The 26,087-nt window shown below is 43.8% G+C and overlaps 1 protein-coding gene across 6 annotated transcripts in view; it reads right to left on the bottom strand.

Moving 5' to 3' along the window:
- The window catches only part of armc3 (armadillo repeat containing 3), a 258,598-nt gene extending 235,511 nt beyond the window's left edge, over positions 1-23,087 (bottom strand). For 3 of the 6 annotated variants that reach the window (XM_068013721.1, XM_068013745.1, XM_068013732.1), the window contains exons 1-2: positions 23,014-23,087; positions 22,836-22,909 (exon numbers count right to left, since the gene is read on the bottom strand). The gene's annotated coding sequence lies outside the window, so the exon portion shown is untranslated. The remainder of the gene's footprint in view (positions 1-22,835; positions 22,910-23,013) is intronic. The other 3 variants (XM_068013726.1, XM_068013739.1, XM_068013722.1) reach the window with 2 other exon arrangements.
- Positions 23,088-26,087: the final 3,000 nt, after the last annotated feature.

The following is a 26,087-nucleotide window of genomic DNA, read 5'->3' as shown; positions in this document are numbered from 1 at the left end:
TATATGAAAAGGAAGAATGTGCAGGGTTATCGGGAGAAGGCAGGGGAATGGAACTGAGGGAGTTGCTCTTTCAGAAAGCCGGTGCAGACACAATGGGCTGAATAGCCTCCTTCTTCTGCACTGTAGCATTAGATTACGTTAGATTACAGGATGACACAGATGGGCTGGTAAAATGTGCAGAGCAGTAGCAAATAGAATTTAATCCTCAGAAGTGTGAGTTGATGCATTTTGGGAGGATTAACAAGGCAAGGGAATATACAATGGATGGTAGGACCCTAAGAAGTACAGAGGGTCAGAGGGACCTTGGTGCACTTGTCCATAGATCACTGAAGGTACCAGCACAGGTAGATAAGGTGGTTAGGAAGGCATATGGGATACTTGCTTTTATTAGCCGAGGCATAGAATATAAGAGCAGGGAGGTTATGATGGAGCTGTATGAAACGCGAGTTGGGCCACAGCTGGAGTATTGTGTACAGTTCTGGCCGCCACACTATAGGAAGGATGTGATTGCACTGGAGAGGGTGCAGAGGAGATTCACCAGGATGTTGCCTTAGAGTAGTGAAGGCTGAGGGGGGACCTGATTGAGGTATACAAAATTATGAGAGGCACAGATAAGGTAGATAGGAAGTAACATTTTCCCTTAGCAGAGGTGTCAATAACCAGGGGGCATAGATTTAAGGGAAGGGGCAGGAGGTTTAGTGGGGATTTGAGGAAAAAAAATTTCTCCCAGAGGGTGGTTGGAATCTGGAAGGGGTGGTAGTAGCAGGAATCTTCACAACATTTAAGAAGTATTTAGATGAGCACTTGAAATGCCAGAGCATACATGGCTACTGGCCAAGTGCTGGAAAATTGGATTAGAATAGACAGGTGCTTGATGGCCGGCATGGACACAATGGGCCGAAAGGCCTGTTTTTGTGCTGTATAACTCTATGTAGCGATTCTGTGAGATGAAATATAGGAGAAAACCTGCATACAATTTAGATAGATTTGCAGAACAACTGGACAATAATACTGAGTGATTTTAAGTAAGCAAGGCAGATCAGTTCAAAGTTTATACAGGTGGTTGAAGTGAAGTAGATTTTTAAAAAGCATCCAATACTTCTCCCTAGATTGTATGTTTCTAGTCCAATAAGGAACGAGGCAACATCAACAATAACTGGCATTTGTAAAGCATCTTTAACACAGGAAAATGTTGCAAGGTGTGAAATAGCAGTGCAATCAGACAAAAATGGCATTAAAAGGGGCTAGTTGGAAGGATGACTAAAAGCTTGGCCAATGAGGTCGATTTTAAGGATAGACTTAAACCAAGAGAGAGGTGGAGGCAGACAGGTTTAGGCAGGGAATTCCAGAACTTATGATGTCAACGGCTGAAGGCATGGTAGCCAAAGGTGGGACAAAGAGCGGGGGAAACGCATAAGAGGCCAGAGTTGGAGGATCACAGAAGTATTGTCGGACTGACTGGAGGAGGTTACAGAGATAGGAACATAGGAGCAGGAGTAGGCCATTCAGCCCATCGAGCCTTCCCGGCCATTCAATACTGATCATCCACTTCAATGCCTTTTTCCCACACTATCCTCATATCCCCTTATGTCATTGGTATTTAGAAACCTGTCAATCTCTGCTTTAAACATTCTCAATGACTGAGCTTCCACAGCCCTCTGGGGTAGAGATTTCCAAAGATTCACAACCCTCTGAATAAAGAAACTTCTCCTCATTTCTGTCCTAAGTGGCTTCCCCCTTATTTTGAAATTGTGTCCCCAACCAGGCGAAACATCTCAGCTGCATCTACCCTGTCTATCCCTTAAGAAATTTTGTAGGTTTCAATGAGATCACCTCCCATTCTTCGAAACTCTAGAGAATACAGGCCCAGTTTCCCCAATTTCTCTTCATAGGACAGTCTCGCCATCCCGGGAACAAGTCTGGTGAACCTTTGTTGCCCTCCCTCTATGGCAATAATATCCTTCCTAAGGTAAGGGTACCTTACTGCACACAGTACTCAGGTGCAGTTTAACCAAGGTTCTGCACAATTGAAGCAAGACTTCACTACTCCTGTACTCAAATCCTCGCGCAATAAAGGCTAACATACCATTAGCCTTCTTAATTGCTTGCTGCACCTGCATGTTAGCTTTCAGTGACCTGTTAAAAAGGACACCCAGGTCCCTTTGTACATCTACACTTTCTAATCGCTTTCTTCTTCTTCTCTTCTTTGGCCTCCTTGTCTCGAGAGACAATGGGTAAGCGCCTGGAGGTGGTCAGTGGTTTGTGAAGCAGCGCCTGGACTGGCTATAAAGGCCAATATTAGAGTGACAGACTCTTCCACAGGTGCTGCAGAAGAAATTGTTTGCCGGGGCTGTTACACAGTTGGCTCTCCCCTTGCGCTTCTGTCTTTTTTCCTGCCAACTGCTAAGTCTCTTCGACTCGCCACACTTTAGCCCCGCCTTCATGGCTGCCAGCCAGCTCTGGCAATCGCTGGCAACTGACTCCCACGACTTGTGATCAATGTCACAGGACTTCATGTCGCGTTTGCAGACGTCTTTAAAGCGGAGACATGGACGGCCGGTGGGTCTGATACCAGTGGCGAGCTCGCTGTACAATGTGTCTTTGGGGATCCTGCCATCTTCCATGCGGCTCACATGGCCAAGCCATCTCAATCGCCACTGACTCAGTAGTGTGTATAAGCTGGGGATGTTGGCCGCCTCGAGGACTTCTGTGTTGGAGATACGGTCCTGCCACCTGATGCCAAGGATTCGGCAGAGGCAGTGAAGATGGAATGAATTGAGACGTCGCTCTTGGCTGACATACATTGTCCAGGCCTCGCTGCCATAGAGCAAGGTACTGAGGACACAGGCTTGATACACTCGGACTTTTGTGTTCCGTGTCAGTGCGCCATTTTCCCACACTCTCTTGGCCAGTCTGGACATAGCAGTGGAAGCCTTTCCCATGCGCTTGTTGATTTCTGCATCGAGAGACAGGTTACTGGTGATAGTTGAGCCTAGGAAGGTGAACTCTTGAACCACTTCCAGAGCGTGGTCGCCAATATTGATGGACGGAGCAGTTCTGACGTCCTGTCCCATGATGTTCGTTTTCTTGAGGCTGATGGTTAGGCCAAATTCGTTGCAGGCAGCCACAAACCTGTCGATGAGACTCTGCAGACACTCTTCAGTGTGAGATGTTAAAGCAGCATCGTCAGCAAAGAGGGGTTCCCTGATGAGGACTTTCCGTACTTTGGTCTTCGCTCTTAAGACGGGCAAGGTTGAACAACCTGCCCCCTGATCTTGTGTGGAGGAAAATTCCTTCTTCAGAAGACTTGAACGTATGTGAGAGCAGCAGGGAGAAGAAAATCCCAAACAGTGTGGGTGCGAGAACACAGCCCTGTTTCACGCCACTCAGGATAGGAAAGGGGTCTGATGAGGTGCCGCTATGCTGAATTGTGCCTTTCATATTGTCATGGAATGAGGTGATGACACTTAGTAGCTTTGGTGGACATCCGATCTTTTCTAGTAGTCTGAAGAGACCACGTCTGCTGACGAGGTCAAAGGCTTTGGTGAGATCAATGAAAGCAACGTAGAGGGGCATCTGTTGTTCGCGGCATTTCTCCTGTAGCTGAGGAAGGGAAAACAGCATGTCAATGGTCGATCTTTCTGCACGAAAGCCACACTGTGCCTCAGGGTTACGTGCTCGGCCAGCTTCTGGAGCCTGTTTAAAGCGACTCGAGCAAAGACTTTCCCCACTATGCTGAACAGGGAGATTCCACAGTAGTTGTTGCAGTCACCGCTGTCACCTTTGTTTTTATAGAGGGTGATGATATTGGCATCGCGCATGTCCTGAGGTACTGCTCCCTCGTCCCAGCACAGGCAAAGCAGTTCATGGAGTGCTGAGAGTATAGCAGGCTTGGCACTCTTGATTATTTCAGGGGCATTTCCGCTGGCTAGAGAATCAATGGCATCACTGAGTTCCGATTTTGTTGGCTGTACGTCCAGCTCATCCATGACTGGTAGAGGCTGGGCTGCATTGAGGGCAGTCTCAGTAACAACATTCTCCCTGGAGTACAGTTCTAGGTAGTGCTCAACCCAGCAGTCCATTTGTTTGCGTTGGTCAGTGATTGTGTCCCCTGATTTAGATTTGAGGGGGGCGATCTTCTTGATGGTTGGCCCAAAAGCTCTCTTAATGTTTCCAGTGTCTGAGGCCAGCTGAATATGACTGCATAGGTGTTGCCAGTAGTCATTTGCGCAGCGCCTGGCTGTTCTTTGTGCAGTGCTTCTGGCTGCTTTAAGTGCTACAGATGTTAACTCGCTGGGGGCTTTCTTGTAGTTCAACAGTGCAATGCGCTTAGCGGCTATGACAGGTTCCAGCTCTTCACTTACCATTTAAGAAATACTCTACACATCTGTTCCTCCTACCAAAATGGATAACCTCACATTTTTCCACATTATATTCCATCTGTCACATTCTTACCCACTCACTAAGTCTGTTCAAATCCCCTTGAAGCAGCTTTGCACCTTCCTCACAACACACATTCCCACCTAGTTTTGTGTCAACCACGAACTTGGAAATATTACATTTGGTCCCCATATCCAAATCATTGATATATGTTGTGAACAGCTGGGGCCCAAGCACTGATCCCTGCGATACGCCACTAGTCACAGCCTGCCAAAGCGAGAATGACCTGTTTATTCCTACTCTCTTCTTTCTGCCTGTTAACCAAACCTTAATCCATGCCAGTATGGCATGTGCTTTAATTTTGCTAACCAACCTCCTGTGGGGGACTTTATCAAAAGCCTTCTGAAAATCCAAGTATACCACGTCCACTGACTCCCCTTTATCAATTCCGTTAGTAACATCCTCAAAAAACTCCAACAGGTTCGCCAAACATGATTTCCCATTCATAAATCCATGTTGACTATGCCCAGATTATTATTATCCAAGTGTCCATTTATCACATCCTTTAAAATAGATTCTAGCATTTTCCCAATGACTGATGTAAGGTTAACCAATCTGTAATTCCCTGTTTTCTCTCTCCCTCCCTTATTAAGTAGTGGGGTGATATTTGCTACCTTCCAATCTGAAGGAACTGCTCAGAATCTATAGAATTTTGGAAGATGGTCACCAGTGCATCCGCTAACTCCATAGCTACCTCTTTCAACACTCTTGGATATAGAATATCAGGTCCTGGGGACTTATCAAACTTCAACCTCATTAATTTCTCCAATACAACCTTCTTACTAATAATAATTTCCTTCATTTCCTCATTCTCCCTTGTCCCTTGGATCTGTAATTCTGGGAGATTTCTTGTATCTTCAGAGAGGCAAGGCCATAGAGGGATTTGAACATGAACATGAGAACTTTAAATTTGAAGCACTGGTGAAATGAGAGCCAATGTAGGTCAGTAAGCACAAAGATGAATGGTACTTAGTGCAGTTTGGATATTAGCAGTTGAGTATGGATGAGCTCAGGTTTAATGAAAACAGACCCCACATATAGGGCTGCGTTTTGCTAGCTCATCGCCGTTCTCGGTGGTGAGCTTGAAACCGTGTGTGGTGCACCCGCGTGATGTGCACTGCGGAGTCTCCGCGATATTTCGTGCGGCAGCTTATTAGCATGGAGGGGGCAGAGCGCCCGCCCCCAATGACGTAGAAGGGGTGGGCGCTCCATCCCCAGCAATGGCGTCCGGCGCCATCGTGCAGGCGCCGATGCCAGTTTTAAAGGGCTTCAAGCCTTCAATGGCATTTAAATGTTTAAAGAGACAGGGTTGTTACAAAATTGAAATAAAATTTTATTAACACTTCCAATCCCCTCTCCCAACCCCCCAATGAATAATCCGTTGATTTTTTTGTCTTATCCCCCTCCCAAAAACGTTTGTTTTCACTCATTAGCTTCCCCCCCGAACTTTATTCTCTTTGACCGTTTACCCTTTCCCAGCATCCCCACAATCAATCGCGTTGCTTTTTACATTGCTCTCCCCCAGCCCTGCAAAATTCACTCCTCCCTCCTCCCCACCAGTGTCATGCCTCGGATCTCCAAATGGAGATCCAAAGGTGCGGGATTTCTGGCAACCGGCCGGAATATCGGCATGGGACGGCTGTCGCTACCAGTTAAGTGATTATTCATTAATTGTAATGTCATTAGCATATTTAGATTCGGGCTTTGCTGCCGAGTGGCGGGGGCGAGCTGCCACGAGGCCTCATCGCCACCGGTAAAATACGGCGGAGCCTTCCCAGCGTCAAGGCCCATGGCAGGCCTCTCCCGGAAGGACGTTCCGGGACCCCCACAACAACCCCCGCGTTGGAGGGCTGGTAAAATTGAGCACATGGAATTTTACAGTCTTACAGTCCATAAACATCAATTACACTCTTTTAACTAAAGATATTTATTTCTGTTATGTAATAATACAGCTCTTTATAGAATATATAGACATTACTGTACTATTACGTATTAGACCATTTAAAAAAAAAAGCAAATTATCCTTTCTAGCATAACAATAAACTGTAGATGTAAGGGCCAAAATTTATTGTCAAAATAATAGTGAGGCTAACAGCGCTCACCATTATTTATGCGCAAACTAGACAACAACTTCAGGTAAGCACAATTGCACAGTGAAGCACAAAGTTGCTGTCAAGATATGCCACTTCTCCACAATCTACAGGAAAACAGAATCTCGCTGTCTGGCTTCCCACTCAAATATGTTAAACAGTGTGAACTTGCATGGTGGATACAGACTAAACTCACCACAGAAAGTTAGGGCTTGTCCATTTTAGTCCAGTATCCTTTTTAATGGCATAATAAATCTTAATTACTGCTAAACAATGTCTCTGGCACTGAAAATTAACTTTTACATGTGCAGAATTTCATTCTTACATATTTTAATTGTTATTGGAGATATAAAAATTAAACCTTTTAGTTAAAAGGTTTTATTTGTCTTTTTCTCTCTCTCTCAATTCAATCTTTTGTTCCCTCTCTTTGTTTTGCTATCTGTACCCAATTTGACATTGAATTCCTGGTTCAGACTTTGTGCAGTTCGTTAACAAGTTGCTTGCCCTGTTCACACAAGTCCCAAATGCATTGTAGAGGGTGTGGCACAATTTGGACCTCTAATTTACACAACTTGCAGTGCAAAAGGTCATAAAAATGAAATGGGCAAAGACAAGGTTAAAGAACGCCACTACAGTAAATTCTGCACAATAACTAAAGTGCCTTGGGACTTTTTACTATGTTAAAGACACTATATAATTGTAGATTGTTGACTATTAGTTCAAAAATGCTATGAAGTGGTTGCCAATGTGATGAGAGGCATAGACAAAGTGACATGTCATGACTGATGTCGTTCTCCCCAAAGTGACTGAGAACAGAACACAGTTTTTCCATTTTTCACAAATTATCAACCAAGGTTGCCATTACCAATCACTTTTAATAACCCTGCTGGAAAGTTCACCTATAAGAATAAGAGTTGATAAAAGGATTGGGCTCAATTAATATCTCTGTTTTATTACCAAAGGACCCAATTTGTCCCAGGGGACACAGGAATACATAATATTGATGAGGGCAAAAATTCCTTTGCACTATCAAAAGTTCAAAATTGAGAGTTGTATTTTCATTCTGTTACATCCCAGATTCTGCACCGAGAGCCCTGGTCAAAGTCACAAATGTCAGCCTCTGTGACTTTGACTATCGTGTATTAGCCTTCCTTGTCCTCTTCACAGTATTTGTTACAGCCAACTACTCCACCCTCCTCCATTTTCAAGCTCTGTGACTTCCTTTTGTGTTTCCATTCCTCCTTATTCAAATACAGCCAGGGCATCTTTAGCAATGGTTTCTCCTCCCATCCCAGCACCATCACCCTCTGCCCGCCTCAAAGTTCAATCCTATCCTCTTTTTCCTCATCTACACAGTACCCCTCAAATACATTATCCACTGGCATAGGATTAGATTCCATTGCATGTTGATGATGTCCAACTCTATTGTTCTACCATCTCCCTTAATCTCAAAACTATCTCAGTGCTGTTCAACTTAGAAAAAACACTTCTTCATCTAAAATGGTGTTAGAAGTGTGGAACTCTCGCACAAAAAGCAGTAGATGCTAGCTCAATTGATAATTTTAAATCTGAGATTGATGTAATTTTACCAGCCAAAGGTATTAAAGGATAAGGAGCCGAGGCAGCTGGACAGTTAGGATAAAGATTAGCCATGGTCTCACTGAATGGAAGAATATGTTCGAGGAGCTGAATGGCCTCTTCTATTCCTATGTTCAACATAAAGGCACAGATGTGCTACAACTTCCTTCAACTGAATTTTGGGAAGACTAAAACCATCATTTTGACCTCCTGTCATAAACATTACCAGCAACTCTATCCTCCCCCCGGCTACCTGTTTAAGCTGAACCAGACCAGGTATAGCCCTGATGTCCTGTTCAACCCAGACATAAGTCTAAAGCCCTACATCTCACCCATTATGAAGATTGCTGATTTCTGTTTTTGCAACACTTCTCAGCTCTGCTGCCAAAATTGTTTTCCATGCTTTTATTACCTCTGGAGTCAATTATTCCACTGACCTATTGACTCGCATTCCACCCTCCAGAAACTCTAACTCAACCAAAATTCAACACCTGTAACCTGTCCCCATCAATTCTACAGTGGTTCCTTGTTCCCAAATACATTACATTTTAAATCCTTATACTCATTTTCAAAACCTTCCTCTAGAAGAGGTTGCAGACATAAAAAACTTCCCACACGCTTTGGTCCTCTGACATAGCTTTTGGTGCATCCTCCTTTCCTTCACTTGAGCAGTGGCAGGCTTTAGGATACTCCCATCCTAAACCGCTCCAACTGTAAAAACCTTCTCAATAAGCATCCTTTCATTATAACTTTCAGGCATCCCATCTTAATCATTCAATCTGTGACTTTGCTTCATTATCCTATCTATTTCCATTTGTAAAGTGCCTCAGAACATTTTCTACATTAAAACTACTAAATAAATACAAGTTGTTACTGCTGTTAAAAATCTAGATTTTTAGAAAGGATTACATTGATGTGTGGCTTTCGAACAGAGATCCACCATTGACATGCTGTTCTCCCTTCGCCAGCTACAGGAGAAATGCCTAGAACAACAGATGCCCCTCTACGTTGCTTTCATTGATCTCATCAAAGCCTTTGACCTCGTCAGCAGACGTGGTCTCTTCAGACTACTAGCAAAGATCGGATGTCCACCAAAGCTACTAAGTATCATCACCTCATTCCATGACAATATGAAAGGCACAATTCAACATAGCGGCGCCTCATCAGACCCTTTTCCTATCCTGAGTGGCGTGAAACAGGGCTGTGTTCTCGCACCTACACTGTTTGGGATCTTCTCCCTGCTGCTCTCACATGCGTTCAAGTCTTCAGAAGAAGGAATTTTCCTCCACACAATATCAGATGGCAGGTTGTTCAACCTTACCCGTCGAAGAACGAAGACCAAAGTACGGAAAGTCCTTATCAGGGAACTCCTCTTTGCTGACGATGCTGCATTAACATCCCACACTGAAGAGTGTCTGCAGAAACTCATTGACAGGATTGCGGCTGCCTGCAACGAATTTGACCTAACCATCAGCCTCCAGACCCACAGCAATGTGGTTGACTCTTAAATGCCTTCTGAAATGGCCTAGCAAGCTACTCAGTTCAAGGGATGGGCAATAAATGCTGGCCTAGCCAGTGATGCCCACATCCCATGAACAAATAAAAGAAAAGAAATATATCTTTTTTTAAAAAGCGGTATAAAATTGATTTTATGGCAATATTTTCAAAACCGCTGTTTAATTCTAACATTAAGCTTTCAAAACATTCTGTGATATATGTGCCCGATGCATAGCAGAGAAATTCCTACTTACTATACCTGGTGTGCACAATTAAGTATCACTGTATAATGGCCCAGATTTTGTGATGGTAATGATGGCAAAACTGTCAGAGTTCGCTGTCATTACTCCACCAAAACTGACAGCAATTTCTGAAGTGCACACATGCACAGAATAATGCAGAAATGCAGAAGTTGCTAACAGTGATTTCTACACTCCTCAAGAGGGTGCACTATTGATGTCCTGCCAAAAGTGAATTGTGAAGTCTGTGAATTGACAAAAACTTGAACTTTTATACTGTAAGTCTCACTTTGTTGAGTGAGGGATAATGGGGTTTTAACGGCGTATTAAGTTCATAATTTTTAAGGCAGAGGTGGATAGATTCTTGATAAGCAAGGGGGTAGAAGGTTATCGGGGCTAGGTGGAAATGTTGAGTAATCAGTTCAGCCATGAATTTATTGAATGGCGGAGCAGGCTCAAAGGGCTGAGTGGCTTAATCTTGCTCCTAATTCGTATGTTCGCATAATTACTGCTGTACACCTTCACTGGCCCTGAAAAGCTTATTTTATATTTGGAGAATGTCAAATTTCTCCACAAAAAAGAAAAATTCCACATATTTAAAAAAAAATAAGTTTGTTTATATTTAAGCCTCTACCTTAATCCAATTATAATCATTTATTTCATTATCTGAAAATTTAAATTAAAGTGAAGGATAATTAGTGCTTTCATCTTCCTGGTTTGCTGTTTCTGGGAATTCTTCAATGTGCCAGGGTAAAGGACATCACAGAGAGAGTGCAGAATATTCTGCAGGGGGAGGGAGGGAGCCAGAGTAGAGAGAGGAGGTTTTGAGGTTTTACGATCAGATTTTCAGGAACCAGAGAGGACACTAAAAAGTAGGACCGCAAAGGTAGTAATCTCTAGATTAATCCCAGTGTCATGGGTAAGCAACAGTAGAAATAGGAAGACAGGGAGGATCAGTGCATGACTGAGGTATGATGCAGGAGGGAGAACTTCAGATTCTTGGGGCATTGGGACAATTCTGGGGCAGGAGATATCTAATTCAAAGGGACGGGTTCCACCTCAATAGGACTGGGTCCAACGTGCTCACAGGGAGGTTCACTAGATTGGTTGGGGAGAGTTTAAATAAAACTGGCAGGGGAATGGGCACGAGCATATAGAAGCAGAACAGAGGAATAAGGTGCATGAAGTGAGTGTTTGATAGTACTAAAGAGTAGCACTATATTAGATAGGAGCAGACTAAGAAGGACTTCTAGCAATACATAAACAGGTTTACAATGCATGGTGAGCTACAAGCACAAATAGCTGTGTGAAAATATGACATAGTGGCAATAATTGAAACAAGGCTTAAAAATGCTGAGGACTGGGTGCTTCATATTCAAGGATACAAAGTGTTCAATACTGATCAGGAAGACATTGTGGTGTTGGATGCCCTTGAGGGGAGCAAGGACAGAATCCATTTGGTTAGAGTTGAGAAGCAAAAAGGGATGATCACGTTTCTGGGAGGTATTCTATAGGTCTCCAAATGTGAGAAAGAGGAGCAAATCTGCAGGGAAATTACAGAGATATGCAAGAACAATAGGCCAGAATTTTACATTGGGCAAGAGGCCCTGTCCACCGGCCAAAAGGTCAGGGCCGAGTCTTCCTCTGCCAGGCGTAGGATGGGGAAGGAAACTGCAGGGGATGGGCACAATCGAAATGTGGAGCTTATTCAAGGAACAGCTACTGCATGTCCTTGATAAGTATGTACCTGTCAGTCAGGGAGGAAGTTGTCGAGCGAGGCAGCCGTGGTTTACTAAAGAAGTTGAAGAGCTTGTCAAGAGGAAGAAGAAGGCTTATGTTAGGATGAGACGTGAAGGCTCAGTTAGGGCGCTTGAGAGTTACAAGCTAGCCAGGAAGGATCTAAAGGGAGAGATAAGAAGAGCAAGGAGAGGACACGAGAAGTCATTGGCGGATAGGATCAAAGAAAACCCTAAGGCTTTCTATAGGTATATCAGGAATAAAAGAATGACTAGAGATAGGTTAGGGCCAATCAAGGATAGTAGTGGGAAGTTGTGTGTGGAATCGGAGGAGATAGGGGAAGTGTTAAATGAATATTTTTCGTCAGTATTTACAGTGGAGAAAGAAAATGTTGTCGAGGAGAATACTGAGATACAGACTACTAGGCTAGATGGGATTGAGGTTCACAAGGAGGAGGTGTTAGCAATTTTGGAAAGTGTGAAAATAGATAAGTCCCCTGGGCCAGATGAGATTTATCCTAGGATTCTCTGGGAAGCCAGGGAGGAGATTGCAGAGCCTTTGTCCTTGATTTTTATGTCGTCATTGTCGACAGGAATAGTGCCGGAAGACTGGAGGATAGCAAATGTTGTCCCCTTGTTCAAGAAGGGGAGTGGAGACAGCCCTGGTAATTATAGACCTGTGAGCCTTACTTCGGTTGTGGGTAAAATGTTGGAAAAGGTTATAAGAGATAGGATTTATAATCATCTTGAAAAGAATAAGTTCATTAGAGATCGTCAGCACGGTTTTGTGAAGGGTAGGTCGTGCCTCACAAACCTTATTGAGTTTTTTGACAAGGTGACCAAACAGGTGGATGAGGGTAAAGCCGTGGATGTGGTGTATATGGATTTCAGCAAGGCGTTTGATAAAGTTCCCCACGGTAGGCTATTGCAGAAAATACAGAAGTATGGGATTGAAGGTGAATTAGTGCTTTGGATCAGAAATTGGCTAGCTGAAAGAAGACAGAGGGTGGTGGTTGATGGTAAATGTTCATCCTGGAGTATAGTTTCTAGTGGTGTACCGCAAGGATCTGTTTTGGGGCCACTGCTGTTTGTCATTTTTATAAATGACCTGGATGAGGGTGTAGAAGGGTGGGTTAGTAAATTTCTGGATGACACGAAGGTCGGTGGAGTTGTGGATAGTGCCGAAGGATGTTGTAGGTTACAGAGGGACATAGATAGGCTGCAGAGCTGGGCTGAGAGATGGCAAATGGAGTTTAATGCGGAAAAGTGCGAGGTGATTCACTTCGGAAGGAGTAACCGGATTGCAGAATACTGGGCTAATGGGAAGATTCTTGGTAGTGTAGATGAACAGAGAGATCTTGGTGTCCAGGTACATAAATCCCTGAAAGTTGCCACCCAGGTTAATAGGGCTGTTAAGAAGGCATATGGTGTGTTAGCTTTTATTAGTAGGGGGATCGAGTTTAGGAGCCACGAGGTCATGCTGCAGCTGTACAGAACTCTGGTGCGGCCGCACCTGGAGTATTGCGTGCAGTTCTGGTCACCGCATTATAGGAAGGATGTGGAAGCTTTGGAAAAGGTGCAGAGGAGATTTACTAGGATGTTGCCTGGTATGGAGGGAAGGTCTTACGAGGAAAGGCTGAGGGACTTGAGGTTGTTTTCGTTGGAGAGAAGGAGGAGAAGAGGTGACTTAATAGAGACATATAAGATAATCAGAGGGTTGGACAGGGTGGATAGTGAGAGCCTTTTTCCTCGGATGGTGATGGCAAACACGAGGGGACATAGCTTTAAGTTGAGGGGTGATAGATATAGGACAGATGTCAGAGGTAGTTTCTTTACACAGAGATTAGTAGGGGCGTGGAACGCCCTGCCTGCAACAGTAGTAGACTCGCCAACTTTAAGGGCATTTAAGTGGTCATTGGATAGACATATGGATGAAAATGGAATAGTGTAGGTCAGATGGTTTCAAAGGTCGGCGCAACATCGAGGGCTGAAGGGCCTGTACTGCGCTGTAATGTTCTATGTTCTATGTTTATTTCCGGTCCATCTTTATCCTTTTCCATAACTACCTTAAATCTTACAGAGTTATGGTCACTATCCCCGAAATGCTCCCCCACTGACACTTCTACCACTTGTCCGGCTTCATTCCCTAAGATTAGGTCCAGTACCGCCCCTTCTCTTGTAGGACTTTCTACATGCTGGCTCAAAAAGCTCTCCAGGATGCATTTTAAGAATTGCCTCCCCACCCTTTAAGCCTATTGCACTAAGACTATCCCAGTTAATATTGGGCAATTTGAAATCCCCGACTATTATTACCCTATTATTTTTACACCTCTCTGAGATTTGCCTACATATTTGCTCCTCTATCTCTCCCTGATTGTTTGGAGGCCTGAAAAGTGACTGCCCCCTTTTTATTTTTAAGTTCTACCCAAATGGCCTCATTTGAGGAACCTTCTAAGATATCACCCCTCCTTACTGCAGTAATGGACTCCTTGATCAATAGTGTCACACCTGAAGATTCTATAACCTTTAATATTGAGCTGCAAGTCCTGCCCTTCCCTCAACCAAGTCTCTGTGATAGCAATAATATCATATTCCCATGTGTTAATCAACGGCCTAAATTCATCAGCCTTACTTCTAAGACTCCTTGCGTTAAAATAGATGCAATCCAGCCTTGCATTATTCGCTTGCGCCTTAACAGGTCTATGTTTGCTCTGCCTTCCAGACTGACTTAGTTTTGGCTTTGGGGATGGTTGGACTCAAAAGCAGGGAGGGCATCAGGAACCAGGGGCGTTTTTGTTTTGAGACAGGCCCGTGCTCAAGCTGGGAAGTCCAGATTTGAGAGGTAATCTCATTCTTTAGAAGACAGCTGAGAAACTAAGGAAATTGAAGTGAATTCCTAAAAGCTATGGTACACTTTGGATTAGTCCCAGGAGAAGTGAATAAACCATCAAGATCCTGTAATGTATAGGGAAAATTCTTGGGGTGGACATAACAGTCAAACGAGGGCGTTCTGTTGAGATTTAGAGTTTAAAGTATTCATCTTCATGCTCTGTTAAGAGTTTAAGTTTAAAAAATGTCTCCAAATTGTAGTGTTGTTAGTAGTGTTTTGCTTTGTTTAACTTTTGTACAGTAAAGTTTTTGTGTAAAACATGAAATCTTGTGAAATAATTCTTTCAGAAATAACTGGGAACTCGATTTTCTCTTTGTACAAGTTAACAGTCCCTAACGGGATCAAAACAGAGTAAAGGGTTAGGTGGGGTAGGAATTTCTGAAATGTGTTCAGGAGAACTTCCTTGACCAGTGTGTTCTCGCTTCAACTAGGAAAGAGGCATTGCTGGATCTGGTGCTGTGGAATGAGGTAGGGCAAGTGGACCAAGTGTTCGCAAGGGAACACTTGGGGAAGAGTAATCATCGTATCATAAGCTTTAGACTCGTAATGGAGAAGAGTAAGCAACAATATAAGGTAGAACAGCTAGATTGGCAGGGGGCTAATTTCAGTGCAATGAGAAGAGACCAAGCCAGGATAAAATGGAAGCAAAGACTGACAGGAAAAGCTGTAATGGAACAATGGGTGACCATTAAGAAAGAGCTGTTTCAGGCTACGTACATTCCAACAAGGTGGAAAGGTAAGAAAGCCAAAGCCAGGGCTCCTTGGATGAAGAGTGGGATAGAGAATATGATGAAAAAAAAAGGCGGCATGATTCATGTCAGTTAAATTCTTCAAGTGAGGATCAAGTCAAATACAATACGTTCAGAGAGGAAGTGAAGGGGAAAATAAGACTAGCAAAGGAAGACTATGAGAATAGAATGACAGTCAATATAAAAGAGAACCTAAAAATCTTCTACCAGCATGTAAATAATAAGAAGATAGTAAAAGACGGGATGGGGCCTATTAGGGACAAAGAGGCTGACATATGCTTAGAGGTGCAAGGCAAGGATAGAATACATAACGAGTACTTTGTATCGGTGATTACTAAGGAAGAGGATGGGAACAAATATCTGTAGAAGCGGAGATGGTCAAGGTAATCGATAAAGTGGAAATTGAGTGGGAAGAGACACTGGAAAGGCTGACTATGATTGGAGTGGATAAATGGTCTGGTCCGGATGGCTTGCATCCAAGGTTGTTAAACGAAATGGGGGTGGCCCTTCGGCCCACCACGTCCATGCTGACCATAATGCCTATCTATACTAATCCCACCTGCCTGCATTAATTCCATATCCCTCTATGCCTTGCTAATTCGACTACCTGTCCAGATGCCTCTTAAATGTTGCTACTGTTTCTCCCTCCACCACCTCCTCAGGCAGCTCATTCCAGATACCCAATATTCTTTGTGTGAAAAATTTACCCCTTTGATCCCCTTTAAACCTCCTCCCTCTCACCTTAAATCTATGCCCTCTAGTTTTAGTTACCCCTACCATGGGAAACAGACTCTGGCTATCTATCCTATCTATGCCTCTCATAATTTTATATACCTCTATCATGTCCCCTCTCAGCCTCCTTCGCTCCAGGGAAAACAGACCCAGCCTATCCAATCTCTCTTTATAACTCAAGCCCTCCAAACCAAGCAACATCCTTGTGAATCTTTTCTGCACCCTCTCTAGCTTAATCACATCTTTCCTGTAGTGCGGTGACCAGAACTGCACACAGTACTCCAAATGCGGCCTAACCAATGATATATACAACTGTAACATGACGTCCCAACTCTTGTACTCAATGCCTCGGCCGATGAAGGCAAGCATGCCAAACGCCTTCTTCACCACCCTGTCTACCTGTGTTGCCACTTTCAGGGAACAATGTACTTGCACCCCAAGGTCTCTTTGCTCAACAACACTCCCCAGGGCCCTGCCATTCACTGTATATGTCCTGCCCTGGTTTAACTTCCCAAAATGCATCACTTCACACTTGGCTGTGTTAAATTCCATTTGCCAATCCCTTGCCCACTTTCCCAGTTGATCTACATCCTGTTGTAACCTTAGACAACCTTCTTCACTGTCCACTATACCACCAATTTTGGTGTCATCTGCAAACTTACTAATCATGCCCCTTACATTCACATCCAAGTCATTAATATATATGACAAACAACAGAGGGCCCAGCACCGACCCGTGCGGCACACCACTGGTCACCGGCCTCCAATCTGAAAAACAACTCTCCACTACCACCTCCAATCAACCAAGCCAATTTTGTATCCAATTTGCTAGCTCACCCTGGATCCTACGTGTTCGAACCTTCTGGACCAGCCTACCATGCGGGACCTTGTCAAAGGCCTTGCTAAAGTCCATGTCGACAATGTCCATCGCCCTGCCCTCGTCAATCCTCTTGGTCACCTCCTCGAAAAACTCAATCAAATTCGTGAGACATGATTTCCCACACACAAAGCCATGCTGACTATCCCTAATCAGACCATGCCTTTCCAAATGCATATAAACTAATCAGACCATGCCTTTCCAAATGCATATAAAATGCATATATAATTTAATTGAATTTTTTGATGACGTATCAGACAAGGTTGATGAAGGGAAGGCAACGGATTTAGTCTATTTAGATTTTAAGAAAGCATTTGATAAAAGGTTGGTTAACAAAACTGAGGCTCATGGAAGAGGAGGGTCAACGTCAGCACGGATAAAAAATTGGTTTAAGGACAGAAAACAGCGAGCAATGGTAAATGGTTATTTTTCAGACTGGAGGATGGTAAAAAGTGGTGTTCCCCAAGAGTCAGTGCTAGGATCAATGTTTTTTTTTAAATTTTTATGTATATATAAATATAAAAGACTTGGATATTGGAATAGAGAGTAACCCTTCAAAATTTGCCGATGATACCGAACTTGGAGGATTGGTAAATGGTGAGGATGATACAAATCGACTGCAACAGGACATAGATAGATGAGCAGAATGCACAGACAAGTGGCAAATGGAATACAGAGAATTGTGAGGTGATTCATATTGGCAGACGGGATGGAAAAATGTCATATAGTCTTAATGACACAATTCTAAAGAGTGTGCAGGGACAGAAGGACCTGGGGTGCATGTGCATAGATCTTTGATGGTGGCAGGACTTATTGAGAGAATGGTCAACAATGCATATGGGATCTTGGGCTTCAATAATTAGAGGTATTGAGTACAAAAGCAGGGAAGTTATGCTGAACCTTTATAAAGCTCTGGTTGAGTCACAACTAGAGTAATGCATCCAGTTCTGGCCTGAGGGTCCTTGTGAAGGTGCAAAGGAGATTTAAGCAGAATGGTTCCGGGGATGAAGTAATTTAGCTACAAAGTTAGGTTGGAGAAGCTGGGGTTGTTCTCCTTGGAGCAAAGGAGATTGTGGGGAGATTTGACAGAGGTATACCAAATTGTGACAGGTTTGGAGAAAGCCAACAAAGAAATACTGTTCCCATTAGCTGATGGTACAAGGACCAGGAGGCACAGATTTAAGGTTTTGGGTCAGAGATGCAGAGGGGATGTGAGTGTCATGGTCCTGTGTTTTTTATTCTCTCCTCGGGAAATATTGTGGTGCGCCTTTAAGAGTGTAAAAGATTAGTACTTCTTTAAGGCAGCAAGCTCCAGAGACTGTGAGCCAAAGTGCATTCTGGTTGCCAGGCAACAACCATACAGAGAGAGAGAACAGAAATTCAATGTATCTGTTTTGACTATGAAAGCTGGCTGGCAAAAAAACTGGTTTGGTCAGTTAATAGACTGTTCCAGTATGTGAAGGAAGAAGGACAGCTCTCTGAGTCATTTTAAATCCTGTGTAGTTTCTCTCTCAAACTTCAAAAAAGTTTCAAGCCAAATTAATTCCTTAAAGAAATAAGAAAAAAAGGTTTTATTCTTTCACAACAAATTACTTATCTGCTGTGTTATCGCTGGAAAAACAGCTTAATACTACAACTGCTGAACTGAACTGCTGAATTCCTATCTTTGGAAGGTTCTTCGGATTCATCGGACCTTGGAAGACTGCAAGTGAACTTTGACTGTGTTGTAGTAGAAGACCATTTGTCAGGAACGTAATCTGCAAAGACGTTATTGTTTTTTCTATTTTTTCGGGCAGCTAATACAAAACAAAAAAACTCCCTTCCCTTCCTCGCCTTCTCTGTCTCCATCTCTGCGGATAGGTTGTCTACTAATATCCATTATAAGCTCACCTACTCCCACAGCTACCTCAACTACACTTCTTCACACCCTACCTCCTGTAAGGACTCCATTCCATTCTCCCAGTTTCTCCGTCTCCGACGCATCTGCTCTGATGATGCTACCTTCCATGACGGTGCTTCTGATATGACCTCCTTTTTCCTCAACCGAGGATTTCCCCCCACTGTGGTTGACAGGGCCTTCAACCGTGTCCGACCCATTCCCCGCACCTCTACCCTCACCCCTTCCCCTCCCTCCCAGAACTGTGACAGGGTTCCCCTAGTCCTCACTTTCCACCCCATCAGCCTCCATATCCAAAGGATCATCCTCCGCCATTTCCACCACCTCCAGCGTGATGCCACTACCAGTCGTATCTTCCCCTCCCTTCCCGTCAGCATTCTGAAGGGATCGTTCCCTCCGCAACACCCTGGTCCACTCCTCCATTATCCCCACCACCTCGTCCCCGTCCCATGGCACCTTCCCCTGCAATCACAGGAGGTGTAATATCTGCCCATTTACCTCCTCTCTCCTCACTATCCCAGGCCCCAAACACTCCTTTCAGGTGAAGCAGCGATTTACTTGTACTTCTTTCAATGTAGTATACTGTATTCGCTGCTCACAGTGTGGTCTCCTCTACATTGGGGAGACCAAGCGCAGACTGGGTGACTGCTTTGCGGAACATCTCCGCTCAGTCCGCAAGCATGACCCTGAGCTTCCGGTTGCTTGCCATTTCAACACTCCCCCCTGCTCTCATGCTCACATCTCTGTCCTGGGATTGCTGCAGTGTTCCAGTGAACATCAACGCAAGCTCAAGGAACAGCATCACATCTACCGATTCGGCACACTACAGCCTGCCGGACTGAACATTGAGTTCAATAATTTCAGAGCATGACAGCCCCCCATTTTACTTTCATTTTTAGTTATTTTTTCTTCTTTTTTTCTTTTTTGCATTCTTTTTTACATTTTTTACAATTTTCTTTTTGCATTTATTTCATTTCATCTTAGTTTGTTCAGTTTGCTTACCCACTTTTTTTTTTACTGGTTTGCACTTGCTGATGTTCAATATTCAGTGCATTAACACCTAATCTGTACTAATGCTTTGTCTTTCAACACACCATTAACATATTGTTTGCCTTTGCTCCATGACCTTTTGGTCAGCTATGTGGCCTGGTCCAACCTACACCTTCTCCTTTGTTATCTCTTGCCCCACCCCCACCTCACTTGCTTATAACCTGTGACTTTTCTAATATTTGTCAGTTCCGAAGAAGGATCACTGACCGAAACGTTAACTCTGCTTCTCTTTTCACAGATGCTACCAGACCTGCTGAGTGGTTCCAGCATTTCTTGTTTTTATTTCAAAACAAACTACCGTTAGTTTGAGTATATGTATGTAAATGCAGCAGTTAGATTTTGAAATAGGTATAATGTCTTTAGATATTGGTTTATCTTAGTAGTGTTCAAAATTTTAGCTTTTTTTAATAATTTATTTGTTAATACCTAAAGATACCTGGTATGGTTCACTGCATTCGGGGGTTAGGAACCAAGGGTCTAATGAGAGGGAGGAACTGAAGGAAATCAGTATTTGTAAAATAATAGTGCTTGGGAAATTAATGGGGTTAAAGGCTGATAAATCCCCAGGGCCTGATAATCTACATCCCAGATTACTAAAGGAAGTGACTCTGGAAATAGTGGATGCATTGGTGGTCATCTTCCAAAATTCTGTACACTGGGGAGCAGTTCCTATAGATTGGAGAGTGGCAAATGTAACCCCACTATTTAAAAAAGGAGCGAGAGGGAACTACAGACCAGTTAGCCTTACGTCAATAGTGGGGAAAATGCTAGAGTCTATTATAAAGGATGTGATAGCAGAACACCTGGAAAGCATAAACAGGATTGGACAAAGTCAGCATGGGTTTACGAAAGGGAAATCATGCTTAACAAATCTACTGGAGTTTTTTGAGGATGTAACTAGTAGAATAGATAAGGGAGAACCAGTGGATGCGGTGTATTTGGATTTTCAAAAGGCTTTTGATAAGGTCCCACATAAGAGGATAGTGTGAAAATTAAAGCACATGGATTGGAGGTAATATACTGGCATGGATTGAGAATTGGTTGACAGACAAGAAACAGAGTAGGAATAAACGGGTCTTTTTCTGGGTGGCAGGCAGTGACTAGTGGGGTACTGGTCAGTGCATGGGCCCTAGCTATTCACAATATATATTAATGACTTGGGTGAGGGAACTAAATGTAACATTTCCAATTTAGCATACGACACAAAGCTGGGGGGGAATGTGAGCTGTGAGGAGGATGCAAAGAGGCTCCAATGTGATTTTGGACAAGTAGGGTGAATGGGCAAATGCATGACAGATGCAATATGTGAGGTTATCCACTTTGGTTGTAAAAACAGAAAGACAGATTATTATCTGAATGGTGATGGATTGGGAAAGGGGGAGGTGCAATGAGACCTGGGTGTCCTTGTACACCAGTCGCTGAAAGCAAGCATTCAGGTGCAGCTAGCAGTTCGGAAGGCGAATGGTATAGTGGCCTTCATTGCAAGAGGATTTGAGTACCGGAGCAAGGATGTCTTACTGCAGTTATACAGGACTTTGGTGAGATCACATCGGGAATATTGTGTGCAGTTTTCGTCTCCTTATCTAAGGAAGAATGTTCTTGCCATGGAGGGAGTGCAAAGAAGATTTACGAGGCTGATTCCTGGGATGGCAGGATTGACGTATGAGGAGAGATTGGGTCGACTAGGCCTATATTCACTTGAGTTTAGAAGAATGAGAGGGGATCTCATAGAAACCTATAAAATTGTAACAGGACTAGACAGGCTAGATGCTGGGAGGATGTTCCCGATGGCTGGGAAGTCCAGAATCAGGGGTCACAGTCTCAGGATACGGGGTATGCCATTTAGAACCGAGATGAGGAGAAATTTCTTCACTCAGAGGGTGGCGAACCTGTGGAATTCTCTACCGCAGAAGGCAGTGGAGGCCAAGTCATTAAATATATTCAAGGAGATAGATATATTTCTTAATTCCAAAGGGATCAAGGGATATGGGGAGAAAGTGGGAACAGGGTACTGAATTAGACGAGCAGCCATGATCTTTTTTGAATGGCAGAGCAGACCCTAATGGCCTACTCCTGCTCCTATTTTCTATGTTTCTATGTTTCAATACGGCTGCTGCTTTCTTCAATTTGGAAAGCTTAAAGAAATATGATGCGAACTGTGGAGCAACAAGACTGAATTGAAAGTACATTGCTCCCACCGTGATCAGAATCATATATTTTGATTGGAGGCTTTGTCCTGAGCAATCGTAACAGTGAGAAAGAACTTTTTTTTATGCAGCGAGTGAAAATGATCTGGACTTCGCTGCCTACGAGGGTGATGGAGGCAGAGACAATCAATGATTCAAAAGGGAATTGGATGGTTACTTGAAGGAAATAAACTTGCAGGACTGTGGGGATTGAGCGGGGGAATGAAACTGACTGGATTATTCTACAGAAAGCTGGCATATTGAACTCAATGGGCCGAATGGCCGCCTTTTGTGATGTAAATGGATCTATGACTCACCCTGCCTGCTAGCAGTACTGCTGCTGATGCCTGGAGATCCACCTGACTTAGCACTAGATTTAAACTGCCATTGGGAAAGTGGAAATCCATGCCACAGAGATCGCTAAATTTTTATGGGCAGCTTTCTTTGAGGTCAACAGTGAGCACCGTTGCCTTGCCACCAAATGCAAAATCCAGCCCATCAGTGTGTTTATTTGGTTGTTAGTGGGATTTGGCCTGATGGCATTGGGCTCACGTCGACTGGCCCAGATTCATATCAAAACCCATTCAGTTGTGTTTTCAAACTATCTATGGCTTCAGTTTAGTTCCTATTTCAATTATTTCAAAGATTGTGTTGTGTAATTGTGTTGCTGATTTTCTCAATAAGAGGAAAGCAACCCACAAATTATTGGTGAATATTTTACATAAAAGTGCAGTTTTCAGCGACTTAATCGAACAAATGTATCTTTATAACGGGAACATTCACAATACATGTAACTTTAATCCCCATGAATCATTACTAGAAGCTTACTGCTCCTCGCTTAAAATGCCAGCCCGTGGCAGGCACAGTATCATTACCCGAGTGAGCTCCGCTGTGGCCGCAGGCTCCGTTAAAGGCCTCAGCACCGGCGCCGGGGTCAGACGCAAACTACCTGCGGCAGGAGGAAACAAGCCGAGAATAAATAAATCAATCAGGGGTTGATCGCCGCCTTTACGCGGACCGAGCGGTTATTAAGCAGTCCCTGTGGACACTCACCCGTCTTCACAGCGCTTCCCTCCTCGGCCGATTCCCAGCACGGTGCCCGGGCAGTTGCTAGGCGACAGGAAAACACAGCGCGAGCCTCTCGCGTGAACTGCACCTTCCACGTGCAGGGAAGGTTGAGAGGGACGACAGATCGGAAAACTGACATCTTCTGTTTGCATGCAAATTAACCACCAGGCGGGAAAAGTGAGGTGTTTTAGACAGAGATGGGTAGATCAGAGTATGCTATACTTTTGCATAAAAATTGCAAATTACATAGAGTCTACAGCACAGAAAGAGACCATTGGATCCAACTGATCTATGTCAATGTTTATGTGACACAAAAACCTCCCATCAGCATATCCTTCTATTCCTTTCTCCCTCATGTGCTTATCTAACTTCCCCTCATGTGCTTATCTAACTTCCCCTTAAATGCGACTATGCTGATTGCCATTCCTGCTTAACATTCCGCATTCTTACTAGTCTTTGGGTAATGTTTCTCCTGAATTCCATATTGAATGCATTAGTGACTGCATTTACTCCAAATGATTGAGACTTCGATTTTAGTGTTAGGTATAGGCCATTCAGCCATTCAAACCTTTTCCGCTATTCAATTAGACCATGGCCAAAAGGCACCTTAACTCCATTTACCTGCCTTTGCTTCATCTCCCATTACCTAGTTAAAAATCTACCTATCTCAACCTTGAAAGCTTCCATTGACCTAAAATGAAATAAACCATGTCTATGCCATTAAATTTCAATTTTTTTATTATCTTACTTTCAATGACTTCACTTGGCATGGAAAGTTTGATTAGAAAACTGCAATAATCTCAGCACACGCAAATAGTATACCAGGGGCATAGATTTAAGGTAAGGGGCAGGAGGTTTGGAGGGGATTTGAGGGAAAAAAAATTCACCCAGAGGGTGGTTGGAATCTGGAACGCACTGCCTGAAGAGGTGGTAGAGGCAGGAACCCTCACAACATTTAAGAAGTATTTAGATGAGCACTTGAAACGCCACAGCATACAAGGCTACGGGCCAAGTGCTGGAAAATGGGATTAGAATAGTTAGGTGCTTAATGGCCAGCACTGACACGATGGGCCGAAGGACCTGTTTCTGTGCTGTATAACTCTATGACTCTATTTACGGTAAAATGGATAGTAATGTACTTCAAGAGGACATAGGCTGTTGGAGTGGGCGGGCATGTGGCAAGTGAAATTTAATGCAGAGAAGTGTGAAGTGATATATTTTGGTAGGAAGAATGAGGAAAGACAATAAAAAAGAATATAATTTTAAAAGGGGTGCAGCAGCAGAGGGACCATTCTATGATTATATAAAACCTTAGAATGTTTCTTATGTTGTAGAGCCCACCTAATCAAACCGCCAGTATCAGTTAAAAAAATAGTGCTAGGGAAATTAATGGGGTTAAAGGCTGACAAATCCCCAGGCCCTGATAATCTACATCCCAGAGTACTAAAGGAAGTGTCTCTGGAAATAGTGGATGCATTGGTGGTCATCTTCCAAAATTCTACAGACTCTGGAGCAGTTCCTACAGATTGGAGAGTGGCAAAAGTAACCCCACTATTTAAAAAAGGAGGGAGAGAAAAAACAGGGAATTATAGACCAGTTAGCCTTAAATCAGTTGTAGGGAAAATGCGAGAGTCTATTATAAAGGATGTGATAGCAGAACACTTGGAAAGCATAAACGGGATTGGACAAAGTCAGCATGGGTTTACGAAAGGGAAATCATGCTTAACAAATCTACTGGAGTTTTTTGAGCATGTAACTAGTAGAATAGATAAGGGAGAACCATTGGATGTGGTGTATTTGGATTTTCAGAAGGCTTTTGATAAGGTCCCATATAAGAGGTTAGTGTGCAAAATTAAAGCACATGGGATTCGGGGTAATATACTGGCATGGATTGAGAATTGGTTGACAGACAGGAAACACAGAGTAGGAATAAACGTGTCTTTTTCTGGGTGGCAGGCAGTGACGAGGCGGCACAGTGACGAGGCGGCACAGCTCCAGGGACCTGGGTTCGATTCTGGGTACTGCCTGTGCGGAGTTTGCAAGTTCTCCCTGTGTCTGCGTGGGTTTCCTCCGGGTGCTCCGGTTTCCTCCCACATGCCAAAGACTTGCAGGTTGATAGGTTAATTGGCCATTATAAATTGCCCCTAGTATAGGTAGGTGGTAGGGAAATATATAGGGACAGGTGGGGATGTGGTAGGAATATGGGATTAGTGTAGGATTAGTATAAAGGGGTGGTTGATGGTCGGCACAGACTCGGTGGGCCGAAGGGCCTGTTTCAGTGCTGTATCTCTAAACTAAACTAAACTAAACGAGTGGGGTACCGCGGGGATCAGTGCATGGGCCCTAGCTATTCACAATATATATTAATGACTTGGGTGAGGGAACTAAATGTAACATTTCCAATTTAGCATACGACACAAAGCTGGGGATGGGGGGGGTGGTGTGAGCTGTGAGGAGGATGCAAAGAGGCTCCAATGTGATTTTGGACAAGTAGGGTGAGTGGGCAAGTGCATGGCAGATACAGTATAATGTGGATAAATGTGAGGTTATCCACTTTGGTTGTAAAAACAGAAAGGCAGATTATTATCTGAATGGTGATGGATTGGGAAAGGGGGAGGTGCAACGAGACCTGGGTGTCCTTGTACACCAGTCGCTGAAAGCAAGCGTTCAGGTGCAGCAAGCAGTTAGGAAGGCGAATGGTATGTTGGCCTTCATTGCAAGAGGATTTGAGTACAGGAGCAAGGATCTCTTACTGCAGTTATACTGAGCCTTGGTGAGACCACATCTGGCGTATTGTGTGCAGCTTTGGTCTCCCTATCTGAGGAAGGATGCTCTTGCCATGGAGGGAGTGCAAAGAAGATTTACGAGGCTGATTCCTGGGATGGCAGGATTGATGTATGAGGAGCGATTGGGTTGACTAGGCCTATATTCACTAGCGTTTAGAAGAATGAAAGGGGATCTCATAGAAACCTATAAAATTCTAACAGGACTAGACAGGCTAGATGCAGGGAGGATGTTCCCGATGGCTGGGAGTCCAGAACCAGGGGTCACAGTCTCAG

This window comes from Heterodontus francisci, chromosome 2 (genome assembly GCF_036365525.1).
Source record: "Heterodontus francisci isolate sHetFra1 chromosome 2, sHetFra1.hap1, whole genome shotgun sequence".
Taxonomy (NCBI): domain Eukaryota; kingdom Metazoa; phylum Chordata; class Chondrichthyes; order Heterodontiformes; family Heterodontidae; genus Heterodontus; species Heterodontus francisci.
This window is presented reverse-complemented; position numbering and strand designations above follow the sequence as displayed.